Below are 9,836 nucleotides of genomic sequence, written 5' to 3'. Positions count from 1 at the left end.
CGGCTCGAAAAGTTGATTTTGGCACCCGGAGGACAAGTGTTATTCGGACTCTCGCTTTTGGATAAGGGGTAACCTAATTACTAAGGGCACCCCCAGGTCACCCTCAAGGCAACTGCTATTCGCACCCCCAGTTTGGTTAGGGGGCAGTTATCTTCTTCATTTGAATTTAGATTTTGGCGGGAAAAATTACACATCTCTGGCAGATTTTCAATCGGCAAAATGAACGGGTTGGAGTGCGATTCAATCGCTCAAACTTGGTAAGAAGTTGTGATTTATCCTAAGGAAGATATTTTAAGTGTCGAATTTGATCGAAATTGGCTGGAAATATCGATTTGATTCTCGAGCTCAAAACAGAGCTACACGGACTGAACACACCCTGTACACGCTGTTGTGTGTGTTTTTGCTATGCATGGAAGTGATTAAGGGACGTTCGACGACTTACTAGGCGTGGAGGAATGAATTGGAGTGTGCAGAACCAATTCAAACGTGTGACAGAGTTAATTTTGGAAATTATCGTTATTATTAACAGCGGAGAATAATCGGATTAAATGGAGAATATACGCAAGTTATGGTCGGATATTTTTGATCTAAAACACTATAAATACAAGGCTAAAGAGTTTAGAAAAGTTTAGAAAGTCATTGGGAGAGAGTTAGAGCCGAGAGAATCGAAAGAAGAGGTCGACAGCAAAAGAAGTTCTGCTGCTGCTCAGCCAAGAACACGAAGAACATTTACAGTCCAGGAGAGTCGTTGATTAGTGTCGCATATTTGCGACAATTCTCAGTTCCTTTCCCGCGTCTTCACAACAGTGCTTACAGCACTTCAGTTGTGCCGTTCTTCCTGACGCTTCCTGTGTGTCGCAACGGACGGTCTTAAAATCGATTTTCCTATTATTTCATCATTTGTAATCAACTTGTGAGCATCAATAAAATCTTTTGAGTATTTTCCAACATGATGAGAGGCTAAATTCTTGGTGATTGAGGCAATGGAGGATCTATTCACTCATGTTTGATTGGTAATATTTTTATTTATAATTTCGTTAATTATTTATTTTGTTTAATTCACTTGGATAAATATATTAAAAAAAAAAGATAAAATGGTTTTCTTAATTATTTGTGAATCAGTTTGATGTTTTATGCTTAGAATAATTCTTTGATAAATCATGCTTAAGGATTACAACTTAATATTTGGACACCTTTTAAATTAAAAAGTGATTTAATAAGAAAAAGTGCTTAATAATAATTTCTGAAATATTATTTATAACCAATCAACTTGAAGTAATAGTGAATCCTGAGCCTTAATCCCACTTTAAATCTTGACATCACTCTTTGAAAATTAATTTGCTTTATTTTTATTAAATTTAAAAAAAAAAAGAGTTACCTTCACAAGTTCGAAAAGAACCCCTTTTACCACAATCTACAATAACTTTTGAAAATACATTAGAGGCTAAATAGCAATAATGCATGGTATCTTGCATTGAGTAAACACCAAACCCACCCAATCTGAGAGGCAACGTGGAAAACCTCAATTGCAAGGGACCAAAACTAGGACCGTCCCCTGTGATCACATGTCGCAGAAACTTGTAGAGCCGAGAGTCAAATAGATCTTGAGCCTCAAATGTGAAATCAGGTAAGGTAGTCCGTAGAGAAAATTACAAGCGTGAGACTCCGGCGCAATTCCTAAACAATAGGAGTTCACACTAAGGATCTTCAAGTTTTTCAACCGCATCAATGAGCTCCACAGTCTTATGCACTCTCTTTACAATCAGGTCCACATTAAATTGGGAATCAAGACTAACGGGAGAGCCTAGCAGCTTAACACCCTTCTCTGGCCTACTAATATACGGAGGAAACATACCTATAATGGCCTCTCTAGGATCTGGGGAGGGCCAAAATAATTCTGTCTTCTTGATATTTAAAAACATCCCTTTAGCATCACCTTCCTCTTGTATAATCTTCAGAGCCCTTGCAACCATCATAGTGTCACCAATCACCGTACCATCATCAAGGTACCAAGCCTGCATTTCTAGGTCACATCGTTCTGAAATATTCAAGACTAAAGGGTGGAGAGCAAGAGCAAACAAAAGTGGACCCAAAGGATCACCTTGTTGTACCCCTTGAGCTGAAGAGAGAACATGGTCCATGTAATATAGTCGTGCTGGTGAGGCGTAACAAAACTCAACCCAACGAGATATCGAAGGACACATCTTACGTACCTATGAGATCATGGATGTTCTGTCTATGAGATTGAACGCATTAGAAAAGTCCACCAGCAGCATGGAAAGATTATTTTGGTCCCCTTTCTCTTCAAGCATACGATTCACAGCATGTGGAATCGCCTCTCCACTACATTTAGCTCCCACTCCAAACTGGAAATCACCCAGATACGAATTCATATCTTTCCTAACAAAAGACGCAGCACATTTAGAAACAAGTCCTCCTCCAGATGGTGCCAACTGCAATTGGGCGCAATCCACCACCAGGCTTAATGAGGGGGGTGAGAGGGGCACTTGCTACAAATTCTCCCAAAACAGATGGACAAGAGCCCGAAAGCCACAAGTTAATCACATCTGTGATAGAAGCAATTAACTCGTCCGAAATAACAGCAGCAGGGCGACTAAGGGCATCAATAAGATGTTGTGCACGGAATCCATTTCTCCTGTAAGATGTCCCTTTAGGGAAAATTCTTAATCTGCTCGGCATTAGTTCCGTGGAAGCTACCATAGCGTCCTGCGAAGGTGGAGTGGGTGGAATTACGGGTCTGGCAGCAGTAGCATGTTTGCATTTCAGTTCCGCTAACGTGCCTTCGTTATTGGGTGCCACTCCACTAGAGGTGAGAGTGCGAATTGCAGCGGCGTGCAAACCATTTCTGAGCTTATCTTTGCACAATCTCCGGTTGGTGGCCTCCTGATCATCTTGTTTGGTCTTCTTCTTAACCTTCTCAAGTATTTTCTTCACCTCTTCATGTTTTTCGAGGACTTCTTGAACCAACACAGAACACCCATTGGGTTCAGTCCATAAGCGCAATGCACGATTGATTGAATTAATCTGCATCTTTCTACGGGGATTAGCCTTCTCCTCTTGATCACTCTCAGCAACATGGAGGGTGCATACAGGGAAGAGGAAGAGCTGAATCCATGAGGACACTTCGCAAGGCAAAGCCACCACTTTCTGTAACACTGCCTTGAAGGTACGGGCAAAGTGAAATCTGCACTTTGCTGGAATGTTTGAGATCGTGGGAATCTGAGCTAGAAACACCATGTTCAATAGCTCAAGACCCAAAGTTGGAGCAGCAATCTCAATCTCAGCAGGGGAACGAGGAGCTTCAGAGACCGGAGCAGCAATGCCATGTAGTGACGCTGAAGATGGAGCAAGTTCATTATGTTCCAGATGCGAACATTTCTTACCCCAGGCATATATGTGCATACAGCTAGTGCACAACCAGCTCTCTAGATGATGCAAAGTGAATTCCCAGGCTTGGTAGACTTCACAACAGCTGCGTACTCTCTCGCAGCCTTTTTCAGTTCCACCTTCCTTCTTGTAATGTACATTTCTCAGATGATTGAACAAAGAAACCTTTAATAAACCGTTTCCTCCAACCCCGTTTTTGCACTCATCGTAACCCTTAAAGGGACATTGATAAAGATCAGTTTTGTCATTAGAAACCTCATTCCTAGGGCTAATTCAGGGGGAAGCAGACGCAGTGGAAGTTTTAGGGTTCAACAAGGCAGTAGTTCTATGCATCAGAAAAAAGAAAAACGTTAAAACCCTAGAAGAAACCCAGCCAGTGATGCAAAAAAGAGATATTCACGGGCCAAAATTGGTATCAATCTGTAATGCTAAAGGAGGAGAAAAAGATGAGGAATCGAAGGCAAAAAGAAGAGATTTGAAGGGGATGGTTTGATCAGATGAAAACCAATGCCCGGAAAATCGCCTTCAGTTGCCGGGAAAGGACTCCTCCGAGAAAGTCGCCTCCTCCTAAATAAAAAATTTATTTTCTTAAAAAAAAAAGAATTATTATTTTATTTTATTTCTTTTAGTTACGAACCTAAGTTCGCCCGACAAGTTATATGTTGAACCTAAGTTTTTCAAAATATACGTAGGTTCGGCTGATAATTTGTCAACCGAACTTGAGAATTGCGAAAACATACCTAGGTTCGGCTAACAAGTTTATCATCTGTACTCAACTCTGTATCTGCAGAACTTAGATTCGACAAATATGATAAAAAAAATAGGACATCTGAACTTAAAATTGTTCTTCATAAAGTGAAACTCGGTTCGTGTTTGATTATCAGTCGAACCGTTCATTAGCACTTTCAGGATAAAGAAAAATGAGAAGTTCAGCTGATAATTTGATCTTATTGTCAACCGAACTTCGCTCGGGAACTTTCGTAAAACTGTGACTTTTTCGGTTTAAACATAATCAATCGGTCGATCATAAGAAAATAAGATTTGGGTTTGTGGAAAACATTTTATTTTGTATATTTCCTTGTACCGAGGGAAGAAAGAAGGGAACATAGTTTTTTTTTTTTTAAATGCGGGAAATAAAGTTAATGTTTTTCTTTCTTTTAAATAATTAAAAAATCTTAAAATTAATTAATCAATCAAGGATATGTAAATAACCTAACCACCCATTAGACACCCCTTATATATCACCCCATACTTAGGGCTGGCAACGGATAACAGAAAACCGATATCCATTTCCGAAACCCGACATCCTATAGGATTTTATCCGACATATCGGATATCGGAATCGGATATTTTATCGGATATTTTCTCTTAACGATAACGATATTGGAATAGGCCTTTCCGTCAGGTTAATATCCGATATCCGATAGTCTAGGGGTGTACTTGTAATTTCCTACCCATAGATATATGTTGTCGACAGGGAGAACCTAATCTAATCTTCTGATCTTCGACTTCTCTATTCGATTCGACTCTAGACTCTAGAGGAGGACCGTTTTTCACCATCATCAGAGAAGAAGTGTGATTCGAGAAGTTGAGAAGGAAGTGACTCTCATCAGAGAAGAAGTGTGATGATCAGTCATCATCAGAGACTCTCACAGAAGTAAGTCGTGAATGTTTAATTTTGATGTTCAAACTTAGGTTTCATTTTTCCCCCAAATCGACTGCATATTTTGATGTTTAATTTTGATGTTCTTCTAATCTAATCGAAACCCTAAGCCCTAAGGAAGTCATGAATGTTTCTATGTTTTTAATTTTTGAGATTCTGAAAATCAATTTTTTCCAGATAAAATTAGGGTTACTAAAAAAATTATCAAGTTTGTATAGGAAATTGGTTTCTGAATTCACTAAATCTGGTTTATATGAGAAAAAGGGTCATGGGGTTGCAGTTGGTTTCTTGTTGTTGTTAAGAAATGAATTATGATGATTTATGTTACCACTTCTCTCACCAAAGAATCTTCTCATCTGTGATGTTGGCTGTGTGTTTGATCTTCTAAGTTCAGTGTGGTTTCTCTTAGAAATTCTTTAAGACAAACTGTTCATGAAAAGATGAAGATTATACTTTCTAAATGGGATGTTCTTTTTCTATGGTGATTTGATTTGTGATTACTATTGGTGGAAGGAACATCAGAACATGACTAGCAATTAGAAATTAAGGTTTCTTTATCTTTCATTTCTCAAATAGTTGATTCCACTGTTCTTGAGGTTTTTTGATTTGAAATGTTGAAGTGAAGTCTAACTTTTGATGTCAATCACTGTTTACGAAAAAAGGAAAAATGGAAATTATCTATTTTTGGTTACTTGATTGATTGATTAGAAGGGGGCTTTAAAATGTGGAATAAATATTGGTTTCTTCAATACTAAATTCATTCTTTTTTTCTTGCTTTTGTGATTAGGTTTTGAGTTTCAGCTGCAAATTTCAGGTCTTCTTGGAGTTCACTCATTCTTTAAGTTGGTTGTTGCTGCTACTGCTGTTGTACATTCAAGGTTTGTCACTGTACATGACTTGCTTTACTACTTAACTGATTAGATTTATGATTTCTTTGTATTTTGACATATGAGAAAATACTTGTTTAAGCTCATACACATTTTACTTCTTAATCCTCACAGTCATATCCATTTTCATACTTTTTGTTCTCGTGCACATTCTCTGACATTTAGGAACAATATATCAAATGGGTAATTTGCATCTGATTGTTCGGTGATGTTAAACACCTTGGAGATCTGATGCCTAAATCTTGATTTATTTTGATCTGAATAAGATATCTCATATATTGTGGTCAATACTAAGATATCAATGATGAAGAGAGAATGATATGATGATTTATTCAGCAAGTGTGTTTTACTAATACTTTATTCATGTTGTTGTTCTCAGAATGTCTGAAAGTCATAAAGCATCCAACAGAGTTGGAACTTCAGGCAGTCAACCAAATTCCGAACAACCAGAACAAGAAGATCAAAGTGTTGAATATTCAACAATTGCTTCAAGTTCAACACCTTCTAATTCTTCAAGTAAGAGATTAGCAGAAGTAGCGGATGAAAATCATCCACTTGTTGTTGCTTTGTTGAAGAAATTGCGTACAACAAGGTCACTGGCATGGGATGAATTCACTAGGAGAATCATTGTACAACCTGTAAAAGGGAAGACGGATGAGGAAGAAGTTGTACTTATGGGTGAATGTCATCATTGTAAAAGGTTAGTACCTGCTCAGAGTGAACAAGGAACTACCCGCTTGTCTCAACATCTAAAAACCTGCCTTGAGAAGCCTGAAAACAAGACAGGCCAGAGGAAGATTAGCTCTGCATTGAAAAAAGGAGGTAATAACCAAGTTAAATTACTTAATTGGAAGTATGATCCTATTGTTATGAGAGATTGCCTTGCTAGAATGATTGCTCAGCATGATTACCCTCTCAACATGGTTGAGCATTTCTACTTTAGAGAGTTTGTTAAGGCTTTAAACCCTGCTGCTAAAATGCCATGTAGGAATACAAGTAGAGCAGATGTTATGAGGTGTTATGCTGAAATGAAAGATGAATTGTTACTACAATTAGAGAAATTGACTTCCAAATGTAGTCTTACAACTGATATGTGGACTGCCAAATACACTAAAGATGGTTATTGTTGTGTTACATGTCATTTTATAGATGATGAGTGGAATTTGAAATCCAAAATCTTAGCTTACATTGTAGTGCCGTCACCACATACATGAGATGCTCTCTCAGATTTTATCAAAACTTGCACTTTCGAATGGAACATAGATAGGAAATTTTTCGCTTTGACTGCTGATAATGCTCCAGCTAATGGTGTTATGATGAGAAATCTTATCACTTGGATAGATGGTAAAAATTGTTTGTTGCTTGGAGGAAAAATGTTTCACATGAAGTGTAGCAACCACATACTGCATTTGATTGTATTGTATGGCATGAAAGTAGCTGCTGAGTTTATAGAGGCTATTAGAGATTGTGTTAAATATGTAAAGTCTTCACAAGCTAGGAAAGAAAAGTTTGATATAGCATTGGCACAATGTAGATTGTCTGGAGAAGTTAGTTTAGATGTGGACACAAGGTGGAACTCCACTTTCATGATGCTTAAGAATGCAATTAAACTGCAAGAAGGTTTTGAAAGACTTAGTGAGTTTGATTCTGATTTCGATATTCTACCATCTAAACAGCAGTGGGAACAAGGAATAGAAATATGTAAATGTTTAGAGGTTTTTAATACTGTTTCAACTCAGCTTGCAGGGATTAAGTATCCAACTGCAAATATGTATTATAATGGGGTTTATGAAATTAACAAATGCATCAACAGTTGGGAAGATAGTGAGTTTTTTATATCAAAGAAATGGGGTCGAAAATGAGAGAAAAGTTTAATGGATATTAGAGTGAGAGTAACTTGATTATGAGCATTGGAGTGGTTTTAGATCCTAGGTATAAGGCAAAATGGGTTAGGTACACATATAAAAGAATGTTTGGAGATGCTAAAGCTGCAAAACTTTATGAGAAATTCAAAACAGACTTGTTCAAAGTTTACAATGCATATGAATCTCAAAACAACACTGCAGCTCCTGCTTTCTTTAGAAACTCTGTCGCTCGCATGAATGTAAGAAGCTCAGGTGCATCTAGCACAGATTATGCTAGTTTTGTGTTGGAAAATGATGAAGATGATGTTCAGAAATCTGAGTTAAAGACATACTTAGCAGAACCAATTCTTCCAACTCTAACAACTCAAGATGAAATGAACTTTGATATATTGGTTTGGTGGAAGATGAATGGTTGTAAGTATCCAACTCTGGCAAAGATAGAAAGAGATGTATTGGTGGTGCCAGTGACTAGTGTGGCGTCAGAGTCCATGTTCAGCGATGGTGGAAGGGTCCTAATAACTCATAGAACTTCACTAAGTCCATATTTAGTCCAAGCATTGCTATGCTTAAGTGATTGGCTGCCAGACTTCTTTGATGCAGGTAAATCTTCGTTTCTTTTCCTTTACTTAATTCGTTTCCATATTATAACTGTAACAATATTAATATTAGATGAGCTACCATATTAGATGAGCTACCATATTAGAACTGTAACATTAGATGAGCTACCATATTGCACTTGTTCCAGAACTGTAATTAGAACTGTAACATGTAAAAGCATATTAGATCTCATACGCTAGTAGATGAGCTAATATAGTGTCCAAGTTAGGGGTCACATACCCTACCCATACCCGCCAACCCTACCCTACCCGCCAGTTTTTTAACCGTATCCTACCTTATCCACTATTTGGCGGGTAGGGTGGCGGGTAAAGATTTTCTTAACCGCCAGTAAACGGGTAGGGTGGCGGGTATAGGCCATATCCTACCCACCCTACCTAGGAGTGCACATACCCTACTCCTACCCGCCAACCCTATCCTACCCGCCAGTTTTTTAACCGTATCCTATCATATCCATTATTTGGCGGGTAGGATGGCGGGTAAAGATTTTTTTAACCGCCAGTAAACGGGTAGGGTGGCGGGTATAGACCATATCCTACCCACCCTACCCTCCGTGCAGCCCTAGTCCAAGTATTGAGCTACCCTAACCAGGTTTTTGTGATTGTGAATGCAGATATGGAAGTCGTCGACTGAAGTTGATGCAAAATGAAACCAGCAAAGAAGATCTAGCCTGTTTGAGTGTAGTTTTTTGTTTGTAGTTGCAGACTCTGTTGTTGTTTGTTTTTTCATGTGTGATGTGACTGAGGTGTTTGTGTGATTTGTATTTCTTACACCTGAACAAAAAAGACTGTCAAAAAACTTGAAGAACAACCTAAATTTTCAGCATTTCTGCATTTGCTTCTGTGACAGGCGTTAACGGATTTTAACGGATAAATATCCGTTATCCGATAGATTAACGTTAACGATATCGGTTTGTATTTTTGATATCCGTCGGATGTTAACGGATATCGGATATCCGATAATTCTTAACCTTATCAGATTGTCTAATATCCGGCGGATATTTATCCGTTGACAGCCCTACCCATACTAGTTAGGGTTATAACTATGTATGCCCAAAGGTTCTCAATATGCCCCAAATTAGCATTCCAAAAATAGGACTCCAAGCAAGGAAAATGTGAAGAACAAGTTTAACTACTTGCTTATGAGTCATGACCCAACTTATTTCAAGCAAGGGATTTAATTTGGGAAAATTAGGCGCAGGCCCAAAAAAAAAATATTCTCATTGTCAGGTCCACAATTAATTTAGGATACCGTGACATTCATAATTATTTCCGTGACACCCATAATTATATGAAATTATTCAAAATGTCTACATGACGGGTTATGCATCAGGGGTATTATTGGCAACGCAACTTGGATATAACATATCTAAAAATTCCCTCCTTGGAATTTTACAAA

The 9,836-nt window shown here is 38.1% G+C and overlaps 1 long non-coding RNA gene and 1 pseudogene across 1 annotated transcript; both read left to right on the top strand.

Moving 5' to 3' along the window:
* The first annotated feature begins 5,007 nt into the window (after positions 1-5,007).
* On the top strand, positions 5,008-9,146 carry LOC113274438. The gene is made up of 3 exons (XR_003323018.1): positions 5,008-5,065; positions 5,859-5,949; positions 9,052-9,146. It is a non-coding gene; the product is annotated as an uncharacterized LOC113274438 (long non-coding RNA).
* LOC113276889 lies at positions 6,119-6,198 on the top strand (annotated as a pseudogene).
* Positions 9,147-9,836: the final 690 nt, after the last annotated feature.

Source organism: Papaver somniferum, chromosome 4 (genome assembly GCF_003573695.1).
Source record: "Papaver somniferum cultivar HN1 chromosome 4, ASM357369v1, whole genome shotgun sequence".
Taxonomy (NCBI): domain Eukaryota; kingdom Viridiplantae; phylum Streptophyta; class Magnoliopsida; order Ranunculales; family Papaveraceae; genus Papaver; species Papaver somniferum.
Note: the sequence above shows the minus strand (reverse complement) of the source record. Positions and strands in the feature narration are given on the sequence as shown.